This window comes from Mauremys reevesii, linkage group 5, assembly GCF_016161935.1.
Source record: "Mauremys reevesii isolate NIE-2019 linkage group 5, ASM1616193v1, whole genome shotgun sequence".
Taxonomy (NCBI): Eukaryota; Metazoa; Chordata; order Testudines; family Geoemydidae; genus Mauremys; species Mauremys reevesii.
Window position 1 is genome coordinate 78,681,124 of NC_052627.1, and position 19,294 is coordinate 78,700,417.

A 19,294-nucleotide genomic window follows, 5' to 3' on the forward strand; every position below is an offset into this window, starting at 1 on the left:
TAGAATTGTAGAAGGTTTAATGCGGAATAGTAAGTTTCACAAACCTGCAAGTAGTACTGCTTTTGCCCCTCCTAATATATGCAGTTTGCTGTTTATAGTGAGTTAAAGACTTTCATAACCTGGAATAATCTTGTGCCTGTGATGAAATGTATCCCAAACTTTAATCCTAGGAACAGTCAACCAAAAAACATACTTGGTCAATTTTGTAAGAAAAGCAACTCATGAAATACAAGTGACAGTTTTCCAGTGACCTGATGTTATGAGGTGTGGAACACTTGCAGCTCCTATTGAAGTCAATGACCAACAAGAGTTAGGCAGCATAGCTCAGTTACCAAATACAGGTTACTCCTCTTATCAAAATGGGTTGTGGGGCATCTCTGAAAATTGAAAAACAAACTTTGATTTTGGGGGGTTTCTGAATTTCAGAGATCCCAAAATTTAGATAACTGGGATTTCTCTATCTAGAGAGAACTGTTCATGATCATTCTATCTTCAAGATCATAATGAGAAATAGAAAATCTGAGAAATTCACAATCCATTCAGGACATTCTGTAAACAGATTAAATTTGGACATGGTTTAATTTATTCCCTCATCTTCAATTGTCACCCACATGAAAGAGCAACTACATTTAGTTAGTGTTGACTGTATAAAAATAGTTTATTAAATGTCAACTATTTTGAAGCTTTCCCCCATAGTAACTAAACTACCCAACTCTTGTATTACAAATTTAATGACCTCTGGGAGATTATTGGTAAAGAACATTATAACAAATTTATGGTAAAACTGGATTTAGTGATTGTCATATTGTTGAATGCTGGGACAGAACCGAGATCCCTCTGCTCTGAATTCTTCGGCTAAAAGAATCTGTTAGCTGTCATGGCTCTAAATCATAAGGCCCATAAGTGATTCTGTCCAGCATAGGGCAGGGGTACCAGGCACACAGCTAGATTATTACAAAAATAAGGAATTTAAAAATAGCTTTTCAAACCTCCTCCCTTCTGCCTTACTATAAATGTGCTACAGACTTTTGAACCTTGCTTAGAAGATGAAATCTGATGCTTCAAAAGCGACACTTCAAGTGTTTCAGTTTCTCTGCAGATTAATTCAGAAGTGTTCTATTGCATACCTGTGGCTGTTGTCATGGAAACAATACCAGCTCAGGGGATTCAGGTCAGACAAAAGTCTCTTTATTAAATAGTTTTTAGAATCATCTGACCTGTTGTTAATGATCTGTCATTTGTGCTTGTTGGCATGAGCTACAGGGACAGTAGTGAGAAGACTTGTAGATTTCAAAAGCTCTGCTCTGCAAAGAGCAAGAGAGTACAGTATTTGAACTACTGCTTTATTAACACGCACTTTAAAAGGCTATTGAAATTTGCAGTGTTCATTAAACTGAAAACCTTTCCTAATCTAAGTCTTGCCATTCAACAAAAAAGGAACCTACTGAACATAGTTTAGTTTACTGAGAAAGGGATCTCTTACCCCTTCCTGGCAAAGTTCAGGGTAATGCAGGATTACAAGACTGATGTTTTCTACAGTAAAGTATTGATTGAGGGTGAAACTATTGTTTGTATAAGAACAGGACCTAGAGGCCCCGACTAAGATCAGGGTCCCTTTGTTCTGGCAATATATAAACATATAATAACGGATAGTCTCTGTCCCTAATCTTACAACCTAAATAGACCAATAGTGGCTAGTGTCACAGTAGTGACAGAGCCAGACCCAGGTCTCCAGTCACCAGGCCACCTCTAACTAGACGAATCACAGATTCTGAAATGGAATCCTCTAGTAAAGAAGAAATTGACAGACATACTTTCCTCAAACTCTAGTCTCCTTAGAGAATGGTGGCACTGTTAAGTTTCCTACTTTCCTTTCTGATAACTTCAACTCTTTCCCCACATTACTGCACAGACTTTATCTTTTTCCTTGCTCTAGTAGATTCATTAGGCACATCACTGAGTGCTCTATTTGTTGTTCAACATAGATGGTTAAGACCGAGCTGTAACTAAATTTTAAATTAATTATATTATGTCACAATTAGCTGTTTCTGCAGTATAGCTCCTGGACATTAATATCTACTTTTATTTAACAGCTAGCTTTATATTTAAAATTTTAATTCTAAAAACCCTCCACAAATCTTGGCCTGGATCCCTAAAGGTACTTTGGCATTGCTGTGCCTAACCTTTAGGCACCTTGAAAAATCACAGGAACATCACTGTGATCAACAAGGACTGAGTTAGGCATCTAGGTTCCCTATCCAATGAGTGGGAAGAGATAGTTGCCTCAAAATGCAATCGGCAAAAGCCAGCACCGTACCTTAGGCAACTCCCTAAACAATTGGGGTATGTTAATGACAGAGGTGTGTGCTAACCCTGTCCCTCTTGGGGACAGGGGCCTATCTCTGCTTAGTGATCCACAAAGGGGAACCTGTCTCCTTAGGTGCCTAAGATGTTTCTTGTGGAAATTAGTTAGGTGTCTGCCTTGCTCCATGCAAAATATGTTTATATATGGAGATTACCTATCTCATAGAACTAGAAGGGACCCTGAAGGGTCAACTGAGTCCAGCCCCCTGCCTTCACTAGCAGGACCAAGTACTGATTTTTGCCCCAGATTCCTAAGTGCCCCCCTCAAGGAGGGAACTCACAATCCTGTGTTTAGCAGGCCAATGCTCAAACCACTGAGCTATCCCTCCCCCAAATGGCCAGAGGAAGGTAACTTTTAGCCCTGTAGGTAGAGCACTCACCTGGGATATGGGAGACCCAGGTTCAATTCCTTCCTCCTCAGAAAGAAGGGAAGAGAAGGTTTGAACAGGGGTCTCCCAGTGCCCTAACCACTGAGAGATGGGCTATTCTGAGGAGGGGGCTTCCTCAGAAAACATAACAATGATGCTGTAGTGCAATGGTTAGGGCACCCACCTGGGAGGTGCACATAGGGTTGCCAAACCTCCAGGAATTAAAGATTAATCTTTTTAATTAAAGAGTATGTCATGTGAGACAACCTCCAGGAATACATCAAACCAAAACTGGCAACCCTAGGTGGAAGACCCAGGATCTAGTCTCCCTGCTCCACTCACTTTTTCAATATTTATCCACAGTGGAATAGCTTCCACAGGAGAGACTGAGGGAGTCCCACATTCGAATAACCTATAACTCAGTGGTCAGAGCACTCTCCTGAGAGGTGGGAGACCCTTGCTCCCCTGCTGCCTGAGAGGGGAATTGAACCTGGTTCTACCACATTCCAAGTGAGTGCCCTAACCATTGGGCTAAAAGCTATAAAGGGGGTAGCATCATCTCCTGCTCCAGCCAGATTCTGAATGGGATCCAATCCGGTAGGTGGCCTCTAAGCATGCCAACTGGATCCAGCCCTACATGCGACCAGGTGGCTAAATGCCAATCCTTCTCCTCTCCCCCACACCTTCAACCTGGTTTGTGAATCACTCTGGGGCTTAGGTGGGAGATAGGCAACCAGATACCTAGAATGGGGCAACAGTGCACATGCCCAAAGGCAGAGACATTGGCACCTCAGGAACTTTTTGCTATGCCAAGTGAGTTTAGATGCCCACGGAATTTCACAATGGCCTGCAGGATCAGGCTGCTGGATTCTGAACAGCTGGAACCCTTTGCCAGGTCTCATTTTATTCCTATTTTCTTGTCAGTGTTTCAAGTAGTGATGAACAGGAAGCAATTGAAGTGCTCACTACTGCTCTTTCCCAACAAAGATTTTCACGGGACCGTGCATTTCAGCTGAGTGTACGACTACTATAAACAAATCCAGAGACTTTTGGATAGCAGATCTCTCCATTGAAATACAGCCTGCCAAATAAGCTTTTGGTTTGTGTGCTAGTTGAGACAAAAATACAAGCACTGGTTTTAATTTTAAAATTTTACAAAACTAGAGCTAGAACTATTTGCTGCCACTTGTGGGGGCGGGGGATGGAGAGGGAAGAGCAAAGTCGCATGTAGTAAAGCAGAATTCCCTTAACCAGACACTGTGAAAAACAAGAAGTGAGATGGTTGCACTGATTTCCTCAGCAATGCATTTCACTTACTCTAAACAATTAAATGGCATACTTTGCTCTGTCTGAAAATCTAGCAAATGTAGTTTACTCCTCCTTAAAACTTTGACATTCCCCAGAGAATTATATAAATGGAGTTTTGTTCTCAGTGGGTGGTTATTTTTGTTTTTTTGTTTTTTTTTGTTTTTGTGATTGTGGTCATAAATATTTACACAGGAAGCTTGATTTGATCAGTTATGCTTATTCGATCAAGCAGAAACATGCCCTGTTACGGTTGTCTAATCCAACCAGCTTGAATATTGAATCATCACAATGCACACTGTTTATGGAAACTTGTGAATATCATAGAATGTGTTGCTATTTATGTGCCCAATTCTATTATATAAAATAACTATCTGCATCAAGCCACTGCTTTAACCACTGAAAGGTTTCTGACATCTGTCTTATCATAAGGTACCTCTAAGCCTTGAGCATTGCTAAGAAATCAAATACAGGAATGCTGAAATTGGAAGAACAGTGTTTGTATGACCAAAGAAACAAACAAATCACAGGACAAATTAACTCTTCTCACTTGCTTATTACATAGTGATCATCTCCATCAAGAATGCCAACATAATATTCAAGCTCTGGAAATGTTAGAGAGCCATAATTATTTTTAAAAAAAAGACCAGCTTCTCTCCTTTGAAGAAATCATTCCATTTACTTTGACGTGATTAACATATTAGCCCATTGAAATGTTACACTAATGGCTAAAGTAAAGTGGTTCTAAACTATTGCAGTTTAACATCATCCCTGTCATTTTTATGGTATTCTAAGAATAGTAAGGTTAAAACATTGATTCGCAAGTCAAATTTAAGTGTACTACCATTTCAGGATTAGCAAGGAAATTTATAATGGCAGATTGTGAGACCAGTATCTACCATGGAACCATATTAAACAGGACATAATTGATGCATGTGAGAACGGACTTCACTCCAGAACTAAATCAGCATCCTGCTTGCTGGTTTGTGAGTAAATTCAATCTGAAATGTATTAAAAAGTTTGTGATGATTAATTAGTGTCACAGTATTGCCAACTCTTGCAATTTTATCACGAGACTTGAAATATTTGGTGGTTTTCTTACAGTCCCAGCTCTTGGAACTGAGTGAATAGGAAAGAATTTCAGCTTTCATTTAAAAAAAAAAAAAATCTAGCCCCTGTGATTGCAAAGAAAAGTTTAAAAGCATGAGTTGAGTGTGGCCCAAGAGTTTAAAAACCAGAAGGCAAATAAAGAGGAAGCAATTTATTTAAAAAAAAAATCATAATTTTGGGGAGCCTGACTTCTGACATTTTATTTATTTTTGGAATGCCTTGGCTTGGCAATATTGCCATTGTCAGCATCATTTCTTGGCGAGGAGGTTGTGATTTCCAGTGCATGATGCCAGCCTCACCAGCATTATCCATGCTTTTGTAACCTTCACATTGGATTACTGCAGTGGGGTTACAATGGAAGACCACTCAAAGTTTTAGGTAGTATAAAATGCAGCTGGCTATATAGCTGTGATTCATAGATGTAGAATAATACACCTTTATTGCAGAGAATAGAGTAGTCTTATTAGTTTCCAGCTGCAATTCAAAGCATTGGCTGCCTGATTTTTTTTTTTTTTTAATAGTTTGGGGCCCTGTATATCTTTGAGGCCGACTTTTTCTGTGGCGTAGCCCCAACAAGTAAGCTCAGCTGGGACACTTGAACTGACTATGCCTAGAATTCAGCAGGGTGTTCTCATTTAAGACTGTTCAGTACTGGAAATTGCTTGGTCCAACAGCACCAGAATTTGATGCTGCAGGCATACTGTGAAACCTATATAATTTTTTTCGGGAGGGAAGGGAAGACGTTGAAGAAGCAGAGGATTGTAGGATGGGGACCCGTTTTAATGTCATTCTTTACATTTTGTTACATATCAGTTACTATTGTTCTATATCTGCTCTTTGAAGACACATTTTTTGGATGTGGACCTAGAGCTGTAACAGGCACAACTATACAAGAACACTTTTTTTGAAGGGAGCTATTTACAAATTATGCAAACGGGACTTGTTTCAGGTGTTAAGTTTTTTATTATTAGTAATGTTGATTTGTAGTCACTGGGTATTAGAGGCTATAGGAGCTAAACGGCATTTAATAACCCTTTCTATTTCTACTATCAGTTCAACAAGACTATTGAAATGCCCTATTGCAAATAGCAAAATGCACTTTCTGTGGGTTTTTTTGTTTTGTTTTCAGTTTGTGGTGTCCTACTCCAGGATAATGAAAATGAAGAAGTGGGTTTGATTTGGGATCTGCACACCAGCTTCTATCACTGCAGATCCTTGTAGGCAGAGGGCCTCCGGTAGCAGAGTCTGCCCAGCAGGGAGCTGTGGTCATGAAAAATAGCTGCAGTCTCCTCTGGTACAGAAGAGTGGCAGAGGCCATCACAGCCATGCAAAGTGGGCAGTATTGGGTGTGAAGGGATCATTGCAAGCAGCTAGGCCAACAGTCTGATTCAGCACATCCTTGCTGAACTATCTGCCCATTGGGATCCCAACGTGACAGATTAGATCTGCCTTCTTTTAGTGGATACTTAGAGTGGGTGAGGCACTGTCTGCCCTCCTCTAATAGTGAACTTCCCCTAGGTGCAGTGGCCCTGGCTAGTGTTTGGAGGTACACTTTGCACTTTTCTCTGTATAGAGGCTAAATCTGACTCAACAAAGCCATTTGAGTCTGTGTGTTGACTGACTGTATCACTAAAGACTTTTTTTCTATTTTTTAATTAGAGAGGAATGATCATCTCTCCCACCTGGGGATACTTGCAAATAAATCCTATCTGAATCTTTTGGGTTTGGTAGATATTACTCATTTCAGCCAGGTAAAAAGGAAGCACGGATCTGATGAAACAGTGTGAAAAAGATAGACAATGCTAACATACTTTTCAGTTCACAATGTGTGACCCGTGATGATGGAACACCCGCAGAGCATACCATAATTCTTAATAGGACACCCAACTCACAATGAATGGGAAACATCTCATGACTCTCATACTTAGAAGATCTGCATAGTGTGAGTAGAGGATTTGCTGAACATTTGAGCAGGACTTCCCTGTAATTTTTCATTCTGAAGTAACCATAACCTGTTTGGTCACATTTTCTCACAAGCATCTCTTAATATACAAGAAACCCAGGCATCAAACACACAACACTGTTTTGGCTTTTGTGGATAGGAGAAAGTGGTATGTAAGAGGCATTTTGTTTGAAAGGAGACTTCAAAGTACTTATTGTAGACATGCAGTCGTTGTGTCAGTTTACCAGTCCATGCACAAAATCTATTCACTTATCCTTTGCTCTCCACTAGGTGGCTTGATCAGCATCAGCCCAAATAATCAGGGAATTGTATCCAATTCTCCCGTGCCATTCTCCTGTGCTGAGCAGATCTTGGCAGAGGAGAAATGTGGTCTAATATCTTGACAATGCACTATAGGTATAAAGAGGCATTAATATGTTCAGGAGTTTCCTTTACCTGTTTTCCATCATGACACCAAAAATACTCCAGAATTCCAAACATTTTGCTACAAGTTAAAAATTTGCTCATGACTAAGCAAAAACTCAATTTTGCATGGGCAGTGGGATGTCACTAGTTGCTAAGGGTTAAAAATGGCTGCCATTTAAATAAATTAATTATCCTTACATTTTAACCCTTAGCAACTAGTGACATCCCACTGCCCATGCAAAATTGAGTTTTTGCTTAGTCATGAGCATTATTATGTTCTCCCCTGAAAACACTTGCCTATTTCAAGTTCTTCTTGAGAAGCAGATCATGATGGAACCAATGGAGTGAACATAACATAGAAGGGGCATATAAGAAAAATGAAAATACAAAGCAAGACAAGACATTTGTTCAAATGTTTGTGGTGACATATGACCCGCTCATGAGTATTAAAAAATGCATGTCAGTCGCCGAACCAAATTTTGGTAAGTAAGAAAAATTATGTTGTAAATATAGTATTGTATTGTCACATAACTCTACATCATATCAAATGATGAAATCATTTGTGTTGCACTATGGGATGCTATTTTTTATTAATTTGCATGAGAACAAAATTGATTATTTGTATAGTAGTCCACACAATGTGTAAGACACCATGCAGACATATGAAGACACAATCCCACCCAAAGAGTTTAAAGTTCTAGGACTCAATTCTACAAATACTTACCTAACCGCAACGGAACAATTCATGTGCGTACAGTTACCTATGCACATGTTTAGCAGATTGCAGTCTACAGTGTAGACTCAGCATTCCTGGAAGGGTAATTGTGAGGTTTGTTTAATGCATGCTTGTAAAGCGCTTTGAGAGCCTCAGATGAAATGCATTATATAAACGCAAAGTATTAATATTACAATAGAAAATATAATGTACTTATACTATTATTCCTCACCTTTTCATCTCCACTGAGCAGGTACTGATCAATAGCATTGTACTTCTCATTAGCAAGTTGCTGTAGCTCTCCAGCCTCCTTTTCTTTGCAGTCTTACTTTCATTACGTCTTTCCCAGGGCCTCTGAAGTACTAGAATAACAGGATTGATGGGAGGAGCAGGGCTAGGGCTTCTATGGGAGACCTTTTATTAAAACAAAAGGTAAGTCTGCTGTCTGTTTGCTGTATTACTGAAGCAAAATCCCACACAGGGAACGCAGCTCAACTCAGTAACATGGAGTCACTATAGCCTTAAGGCTTCTATCTAATTTAGACTATGCTCATCACTAGGGTAATTTAAGTAGGTTTTAGCAACTTAGGTCTTAAGTAATTGCCATGAACTAGCTATGGCAGATTCAAGATCACCCCTCTGCATTCACTTAGAAGTCAAAACAGAAATGTTTGGATTTTATGATTACTCTTCATCTCTTTGACTGAAAAATCTTTTGGTCAGGGAAAAACTGCTTTGAGAGGTGCATGTAGCTGAGAGGTAATATCTTTTATGGGACCAACTTCTGAGAGAGACACTCTTTTGTTCTTACATAGAACTCTTCAGCTTATGTCTGTAAACTCAAAAGAGTGTCTCTCTCAGAAGTTGGTCCCATAAAAGATATTACCTCACCCATCTTTTCTTTGAGATGTGCAGGTATTTTAAAATTATTTTTTTTTCTAGCTGAACAACATATAGGTAGCTAAGGAAGCACCATGCCACTCTAGCAACAGATCATTAAGGGTATGTCTACACTACCAGATTAGTTCGATTTAACTTAATTCAAATTTGTGGAATCGACCTTACAAAGTCGAATTTGTGTGTCCACGCTAAGGACACTAATTCGACTTTGTGAGTCCACACTAACGGGGCAAGCGTCGACATTGGAAGCGGTGTCATTCCCAGGAACCCAACTATGAACCATGTGATGCCTCTGACTGTAACTGCGATAGGCCACCTTGAGTAGCTTCATCAATACCATCTTCAGGGCTTCTTAGTGAAGCTGTTGGAGATGCTGTCTGACTTAGTAACCGAGTTCACAAGTCTCATTGTGTTGGGATAGATCAACATCCACCCAGACAATGTCTGATTCTATGACACAAACTCTATCTGAGCTCTCTACCTTAGGCTTCTCACAGGCACTCTCCAAACCCACCCATACATCAGTAATCCAGCAGGTTAATTTTGCCTGAACAGAGCCTTCAAGTTTCAAACTAATTTATCTCAAGATGGAGTGAATAATAGGCTCCAGTTCTTATTTACTGATGCAGCCTAGGAAGATCTCCTCCATTTAGGAGTATTATAGATGCATGCATTATAACTAGGGCTGTCGATTAATTGCAGTTAACTCATGTAATTAACTAAAAAAAAATTAATCGTGATCGGAATTTTAATCTCACTGTTAACAGAATACCAATGAAATTTATTAAATATTTTTGGATGTTTTTCTACATTTTCAAATAGATTGTATTCTGTGTTGTAATTGAAATCAAAGTGTACAGTGTAAGCACTTCATATTATACTTATTATTTTTATTAAATATTTGCACTGTAAAAATATTTTTCAGTTCACCTCATACAAGTATTGTAGTGCAATTTCTTTATCGTGAAAATGCAAATTACAAATGCAGATTTTTTTGTTACATAACTACACTCAAAAACAAAACAATGTAAAACTTTAGAGCTGACAAGTCCACTCAGTCCTACTTCTTGTTCAGCCGATCACTAAGAAAAACAAGTTTGTTTACATTTATGGGAGATATGCTGCCTGCTTCTTATTTACAATGTCACCTGAAAGTGAGAACAGGCATTTGCATGGCACTTTTGTAGCCAGGATTGCAAGATATTTACATGCCAGATACGTTAAATATGCGTATGCCCCTTGGTGCTTTGGCCACCATTCCAGAGGACATTCTTCCATGCTGATGATACTCCTTTAAAAAAATGTGTTAAATAATTTGTGACTGAACTCCTTGGGGGAGAATTGTAGATCGTCTTCTGTTTTGCCTGCATTCTACCATATATTTCATGGTATAGCAGTCTCGGATGATGACCCAGCATATGTTCATTTTAAAAACACTCACTGCAGATTTGACAAATTGCAAAGAAGGTACTAATGTGAGATTTCTAAAGATAGCTACAGTACTTAACCCAAGGTTTAAGAATCTGAAGTGCTTTCCAAAATCTGAGAGGGATGAGGTGTGGAACATGCTTTCAGAAGTCTTAAAAGAGCAATACTCTGATGCGGAATCTAAAGCACCCAAACCACCAAAAAAGAAAATCAAGCTTCTGCTGGTGGCATCTGACTCAGATGATGAAAATGAACGTCAGGTCACATTGCTTTGGATTCTTATCAAGCAGAACTCGTCATCAGCACATCTGGCACGTAAATATCTTGCAATGCTAGCTACAACAGTGACATGAGAACACCAGTTCTCACTTTCAGATGACATTGTAAATAAGAACTGGGCAGCATTATATCCTGCAAATGTAAACAAACTCATTTGTCTTACTGATTGGCTGAAAGAGAAGTAGGACTGAGTGGACTTGTAGGTTCTAAAGTTTTACATTGTTTTGTTTTCGAATACAGTTATTTTTTGTACATAATTCTACATTTGTAAGTTAAACTTTCATGATAAAGATATTGCACTACAGCACTTGTATTAGGTGAATTGAAAGATACTATTTCTTTTGTTTTTTACAGTGTAAATCTTTGAAATAAAAAATAAAGTGAGCACTGTACACTTTGTATTCTGTATTGTAACTGAAATCAATATATTTGAATATGTAGAAAACGTCCAAAAATATTTAAATAAATGGTATTCTATTATTTAACAGTGTGATTAATTGCTTGATTAATCATGATTAATTTTTTAATCGCTTGACAGCCCTAATTATAATGCTATTGGTGAAAAATCCCTGAGGAAATTATCTTTATGTATAGAAATAAATTCTACATGGCCACTTAAATCTGGAGTTTGCTCCAATATAATAATAGTAAATCATGTCATAAATATTACATTCAAGTAACATTAAGAGCTATATTGTAGCATTAAGGGATAATTATACATTGTGGGCACTGCTAAACTAATCTATCCACCAGGCAGTGTTGATCAGCCCTGTGGCTCAAGCTCTTGGGGACAGCCACCACTGCACTAATCTGGAAGAAGAGACCGTGTGCACTCCCTTCTGTGGCTGTTTGGTGCAGAAAGGGGGGGTAGCTACTGCTGCTTCTCCTCATCTCTCCTTTGACAGCTACGGGTACTAGTTCTTGTGATCAGCGGAACACAAGGACTGCAAGTGCAGCCAGTCCTTGCCTGGGTGCAGAGGCTCTTTGCTCCCTCTCCACCTTATGCTCTTAGGGTGTGGCTACACTGCAATTAGACACCCGTGGCTGAGCCATTTGTAACCTGTTGTTCCCTTCCCTGGTGTCCTTAGACATGAGATGGCCAAGCAGAATGGGTTGTGGGGGAACTTTGTCTTTGTACTCTGGCTTTATCCGATCCTTTACAAATCCAGTTTCCATGTTACAAATGACAAAATGGTCTCTGAAAATATCAGAATGTGCTTGGATCATGTAAGGTAAAGACGTGGCCCCAGACATGATTTTGCCCCCTCCCCTTAGTGCGCCCCGTCCCTGCTCCTCCCAGTGCCTCCTGCATGCCGGAGAACAGCTGTTCTGTGAGGTGCAGGAGCTTCTGAGAGGGAGAGGGAGGAGTTGATCAGTGGGGCCCATGGACCCCTGTCGGCAGAACCCAGTTTGAGAAATGCTGCCCTATGCTAATTAGATTATTTCATAATTGCATCTTACAAAAAAAGCGAGAGAGTTGACTGAACTATGAAACCCACAATCATTATATTAATGTGTAGTTAACTGTACAGAACATGAACTTATGATTTTATTTTATATGTAGCAGTTTAGATCTTTGTGTATTAGCTGTTCAGTAATAGAAATGAACTGTTACCTATTCTCGGAGAGGCTGAATAACAGACCTCCCTCAAGAATCTTGTACTCATTATTTTGGCAAGAAATAATGTAAAGGCCTGTCTTTCTTTATATACTTCTTTTTCAGAAGACTATAAGTTAACAGGGTCTGGAAAATCAAAAAAGAAACTACATTGTCTGCTTTGTATGATAATTAATCTATGTAAATATCTTCCTGTGCATGTTAGCATCAGGTTTAATACAAATAACTGAAAGAGGTGCATGTGCACTTACTCCAACACATTGATGTGGCACCTGCCCCACAGTGGCCTCTAAGGGGTTAATAGAGCCCTAGGGAGGCTGTGCAGGAGGGAGCCAATCAGAGAAGGGCTGAGGGGAGCAGCCAAGCAGGGCCTGACAGGCCCCTATAAGAAGAGCTTCAGGGCAGAATAGCTTCAGTCACTGCCTGCAGCTGGTGGAGTGAGGAGAACTGGCTGCCTTGCAGGCTGAAGCTAGTAAGCACCCTGATTGAGCATTGCTACAGGCAGGGACCTAGCTGCTACAGGCAGCTCCTGGTGGGCTGCAGGGATCTGCAGGCTGAGGCCCTGAGGCAAGGGCAATGGGGGTGCTAGGGCTGCAGAGAAGTGGCCCAGGGAAATCTTCTAAGAAGGTGGAGAGGGTGCTGTAAGCAATGGCCTTCTACAGGGTCCCTGGTCTGGGACCTGAAGTAGTGGGTGGGCCCAGATTTCCCCCACCCCCTTGCCACTGGGGAAGTGGCTAGATAGTAGACTGCTGTTGCCACTGAGAGAAGTGGCTGAACAGGGATTGCAGAGATGTCCCCCAGAAAGGGGGACCACAGAGTGTGGCATATTTGGAGGGCTGTGTCACTGAAGAGAACACCGTGCTCCTTGGAGGGAGGTGGGTCCAAGAGCAGAAGAGGTGATGGGTGGAGAACCACCAGAGCAGGGTGTACTGGCTGCTAGAGCGAATTCCTGTATTGGCTGGAGGAGGTGCCGGAGTGGTGAGTGAACCCCATTCACATGTTATTTTTTATGAATAAATATGCATTTAGTACCTGAAAAATTAGTCTTGAAGCCTCTGTAAAAGAAGCCATCCCTTTGTCAGTAGGGACAAAGTTTCATGTCTCTAACCAGCACAATGTCTGTGTTCTCCGCCAGTCCTCTCTCCACTATTACTGCCTTGCCTTTGCACTTTGATTTCACTATGTTCCACACTGTAATGACTCCAGAATTCAGACTTCTGCATACAACATACCTTTAAAACAACATTAAAAATAAATGTGTGGTTCATAAACATCAACCTATAGAGCCTTCAAACATTCAGCCAAGCATATAGCAGATATTCACCAGCGGGGAATTCCTGGCCCCACTGAACTCAATACATAGGTTCAACCTCAAAGTAGCACAGAGATTTTTGGGGGCATGGAGAGGTGTGGAATCTCTCTTTTAAAATGCTTCACCAGTGGCTTGCCAAATCCAGCACCCTTCTTTAAATGCTGCCTGCCTGATCTAAAACAGTGGAAGAGTGCTTTAAATCAAAGAACTGACTTATTTGCACTTGCCTGGGATAGTTTTGCATAGTCACAATCTCCTGAATGTCATTTGTTTTCTTTCCTTTGTTTGCAGTAGCAGTCAAAGATTGGTCACTGATCTTGGAAGCCAAGTTCCATGATCGACGGTAGTTCTCTCCATTGCAAAATGCTAAGCAGTAGCGAAGGTCAGAACAAACGCCTATACATTTAAGATTAAATTGAAGAAAAAAGTTTGTAGCATGGGAATAGAATATGATGTAGGTTATATAGGGTGTCAGCTGCGGTCTACATGGGGCTAACCTTGAAGGCCGCTTAGATGGTCTAGCTGAATTTAGTTGCCCACATTTTAGTGAAAACTGGTCAAATACAACATATTACACGTGTGTTCTTCTCTGCATTGGCTGTCAGTTCATCTTCTAGGTGAAATGCAAGGTGCTGATTACCATTCATAAAGTCCTAAATGGTTTGTGCCATCATGGATACCTTGGAAACTAACTAGGTCTCCCCCTCTGCTTGCCTTATCATGACAACTGAGCTCAAAAGGAATACTTTGACTTTCTGTCTCTATGGTAAGGTTGATGGGATTTGGGGACTGGACATTCTTGGTAAAAAGCCCTTACATTTGATGGGATCAGAGTTAAGGGCATATTGGGACCCTACGCTGGCCTCATGTACAACAAAAGTTAACATCTATCCTTCTTGTCCACTCTACTAACTGAGGGCCCTGACATGTATTATACTGGCTGCTGTCTTGTCTTATGTTCTTGCAGGGAAACTGATGTGAGCAGAAGAGAGAGACAGATAGCTGTTGTTTTAATGTCCTATCGTAAACACCCAAGTTAAGAAAACTCAAAACTAGATCTTCATTAACATTAATTATACTGGCAAAGTGGAAGCTATAGCAATCCTGAATTTAGCACAAAATAAATACAGACCATTTGAAATTCAGATTTTCCCTGAGTTTGGATTTGAGATTGTTAGAACACTTTAGAGATCAAGGGCCAGTCATTCAATTTGCATCTTGTTCCAAATTTCCACCTGAGCTTTTGGTTCATGCCCCTCTCTATTTTTGGAAGGGAAGCATTTGCACAGCATTTAAATCATGCAACAAAAGGGAATATTCTTATTTCACAGCCCTCAGTCATCCTTCTACCATAGGCTGTAAAGTTTTGTAGTGCAGTCTTTGTTGCATCTGTTCTAAGTAATACGCAGCCACATAACACATCATGGGGTTTCTAACAAAAAGCAGACTACAAATCTAGCAGCTACAATAGCTAAGTGTGGTAATAAGGAGCAAGGATGATAGTGACAGTCTGAGGCTTCTGATTTACACAATTTCTGTGTAACACAGTCTAACCATAAAATACTATTGCTTTATAAGAAGCATCAGTAGAAATGGAGCCACTCACCTCCAACAGGGACTGAAGATAATTTGGCCAGATGTTTATGGTCCTCAGACTCCATATTCCACAGTATATCTCAGTGGTGTTGGTGTTGGGAATGGGGCTGAATGCCACAAGATGAGAGGCCAGATGATTAATGAAGAAGGTGGAAATAAAGTCATTGCAGCAACCCTTCAGAGTGTGTGTAGATGAAGGTACAAACACTGAAAAGCTCTATATGCAGAATATCCCGCAGTCTCATGAAGGGACACCTACAGTAAATGGAGTTGTACATCACATTGTCTGCACAACAAATATTAAAAAATACACCCCAAGTCCTAGGCTTAGAAAAGTTTAAAAAAAAATCACAATATGTAAATGAAAAAAATAGTGTGACCTCTATGAAAAAAGTTTGGGTCCAAAATCATCCTGGTGTAAAAGAGGTGCAACTTAAATGGGGTTGGGTTAACGTAGGGCTGAATTAGGCTCTCAAGCTGTCACTAGACATAGGAGTATGTACAAGCCGAGTTTGACTATTTAGACACCTAGATATCTTTAAAAATCTGGCCCTGAATTCCTTCTCTGGAGCATAGTTTGATTTTATTTGCTAAATATTCTCTACCGGAAGATCACAAGGAAGTACTCCTTAGTTACAGCTACTTCTTGAATCACAACTATTGGCTCTTGGCTTGTCAGTTTAGCAACAACCTTTCCCTTTCTGGCACAGACCACCATGGCTTCTTTTCCATTCCTGTAAAAGAGAAGAAGAAATGAAACTAGAGAAGTTATGTCAGCAGCCTCACTCTGCCATACCATAAAGCAAAGCCCACAAAAGCAATGCTCACATAGGAGCAAATTCTGTCCACAGATGTGCACATGCAATGCAGTGGGAGGTGCACACAGGTATATGAGAGAATAATTGGGCCCATACTTTGAGAACCAACTAGATCAGTGATACTCCGACCTCAGTGGTTCAGGAGCCAAATTAGTGACTGACATTACCCAAAAGAGACACAGAAGTGTGAATTCATTGTTTCATTTACTATAGTACTATATATTCATATTTAGTTTATATATAATATTATCCTCAGCAAAATCACTGACCAAGTATTATTTTATCAACTACAATTGGTTAGTAACATAGTGAAATGATTGGGTAATAATTAAATCACAGTGTTTTAATATCATGTGCTGCAAGAGAGACATTAAAGAGCCACTTGCAAGCCTCAGTCAGAGTATCACTGAGCTAGATGAAAAGGTACAGAACAAACCCCAAAAGCTCTGAGGCATGTTGATCTGGATTTTTTCCAATACTAATTATGCTAGGAAGCATGTATTGGGAGAGAAGGGAGAGGAATGCAATCTTGCTGCTGAAAAATGCCTTTTCACCACCCCGAGGAGGATCAGCTGATGGCAATCCTGGGGTATGTAACTGACAGATATATCAGAGATGTGCAGATCAAACATCCATTCCACATTTTTGGGCTTGAAAATGACTGACATGCAAGCTATTAAGGTTTTACTGTGCTTTACTTTTTTATGTGACGGCTTATCATCTGATCCGGCCCTTACATTATCCTCTTCCGTCCTCTGCTCCTGACTATAACCTGGAGATTCTCTATCATCAGATTCTCCCCTAAGAGAAGTCTGTGTCCGATCCACATGCTCCTCTGCAGCAGTCGGCTTTCCCCCATCTCCTAGTTTAAAAACTGCTCTACAACCTTTTTAATGTTTAGTGCCAGCAGTCATTGTCACTGTCATTCCTTCTGATGCATCTGGCACCGGCCACTGTTGGAAGACAGGATACTGGGATAGTTGAACCATTGGTTTCACCCAGTATGGCCATTTTTTATGTTCTTATGTAGGCATTTTGAATTCTATTATAAATATTGCAGATTTGTTCAGATAGTTCTTTTCCTATGATCAGGGTTATTGTAGCAAGTATATGTAGGTTTTGTCTGGGCAAGTCACTAAACTTCTCTACCTCAACTTTCCTCCACTTCACAGGAATATTAAGAAGATTAATTTAGCTAATAAGGTGTGTTGAAGATGAACAGTGCCATAATAGTGATGAGGTATTATTACACTGTCACTCTAACATTTACCTATGCCTGTCAAGGGCTACCTCAGAGAACCTATCATCACAGACTCCTGCACCTCTCAAATTTACATTTTGTCTGAATTACAGTGGCTTACAGTTTCTTTCCATTAAGATTATCTAACTGTCCATCCATCTTCCAGTCCATGTGCTATATGTCTATTTTATTCAAATCTACTTTTAACTAGAGTTGATAAGCATCCCAACACTTATAGGAGAGTCTACGTTTAAAAAATATATACACTCTGTCATCAACTCATTCACACTTTCCATTGACTTGTAATTTCTGAATAAATATTGTAACTACTCTGAATGCCTACAAGTTTTCAAGAGGATCTCCAAAATGCCTTCTAAATCATTTCAAGGAGCTCTCACTTTCTAGAATACATAGAGCCCTATAAAGCTGAAAGTTTGGTATACATATTTTTAGCTTTTCTTTTTTTAAAAACTATAGTTCATTTATTACAGGTGTTCAGATTTTTCATTCTGTGAACAACTTAATAAGAAAAAGATGGTCTCATGCTCATACCACTTACAGACATGCCAATCTTTCACCACTCTCAAAATGTTTAATTCTCTGGACCACCATGAAAGGATCATCAGATGACTTGTGGTCCACAGACGACTGCTGGAAAATCATTGGTATGTTATGTTAATGTTCTTTGTTACTGCCTGAACAAATACTTTCTGTAAAATGCCTAGGGAATGTTTAAGTGTTCCTGAAATACAAGCTGTCCTTATCTTTCATTCAAAGAACATTCAAAAAAATCTCACCTTGACTAACTGGATGCCGTCAAAAAAAACTAAAAGGAGTTGCCCCTTCATTGTAGATGTCAGTATTGGCGTGTCCAGAAAACCACCAGCTGTATAGATCACTTTTTCCAAGAAAAGGTCCCAGACTGTAAAGGACTTGTTTTCAGTTACTGCCACCAGCCTATTCTCCAGGCATACAACAATGGAGTCAATATTCTTCCCAACACCATGTAGAGTAAAGGTGGCTTTGCCAGCACTCAAATCCCAGAATTGCAAAGTACCATCCTGAGCCACTGTCACAATTATAAGATCCTTTTGTGTATCTGCAACTGCTGTGATTTTTGTCCATGTGACCTAGAAATTCAAAATGATTTAATTAGTAGTATAAATTCCAATGGGTCAAAATTATTATTTTATTAATTACTATAGCTCATTTTGTATTTGCAGCATATTAGGTCATGATGAGGTTGCTTAACTATGTTTGTGTTCCCTCATGGATTTTTACTAAAGTATATGAATATTCTCAGCAAAAAACTAGCATCTATTCAACATTGGGATTGAGAAATCAACGGCTCAATCAGTGCAGAGGTAAGTCTGAAAAATTCAATACAAACGGCCATATTGGGTCAATGGTCTATCTAGCCCAGTATCCTGGGTTCTAACAGTGGCTGGTACCAGTGAACCCTGGTTCTTGTGTTATGGGAAAGGGTGAATTACGCTTCCTTATGCACTTTCTCCATGCCATTCATGCTTTTAGAGACCTCAGTCATATGCCCCTTACCTGTCTTTTTTCAAAGCTGAACAGTCCCTGTCTTTTTAATCACTCCTTATCTGGAAGCAGTTCCTTCCTAATAGTTTTTCTTCCCCTTCTCTTTACTTTTTCCAATTCTAATATATTTTTTTTTGAAATGGGGTGACCAGGACTGCATGCAGTATTCAAGATGTGGGCATTCCATGGATTTATATTGTGGCATTAAGATATTTTCTGTCTTATTATCTATCCCTTTCCTAATGGTTCCTAACATTCTGTTAGCTTTTTTGACTGCCACTACACATTGAGCAGATGTTTTCAGAGAATTATCCATCACAAAGACTCC

General features: G+C 39.8%; 1 long non-coding RNA gene across 1 annotated transcript; it reads right to left on the reverse strand.

Annotated features, from left to right (window-relative positions):
• On the reverse strand, positions 1 to 13,677 carry LOC120406443. Its single transcript, XR_005599264.1, has 3 exons — positions 13,488 to 13,677; positions 8,463 to 8,644; positions 1 to 166 (listed from the first exon to the last, which is right to left on the reverse strand). It is a non-coding gene; the product is annotated as an uncharacterized LOC120406443 (long non-coding RNA).
• Between the last annotated feature and the right edge of the window lie 5,617 nt (positions 13,678 to 19,294).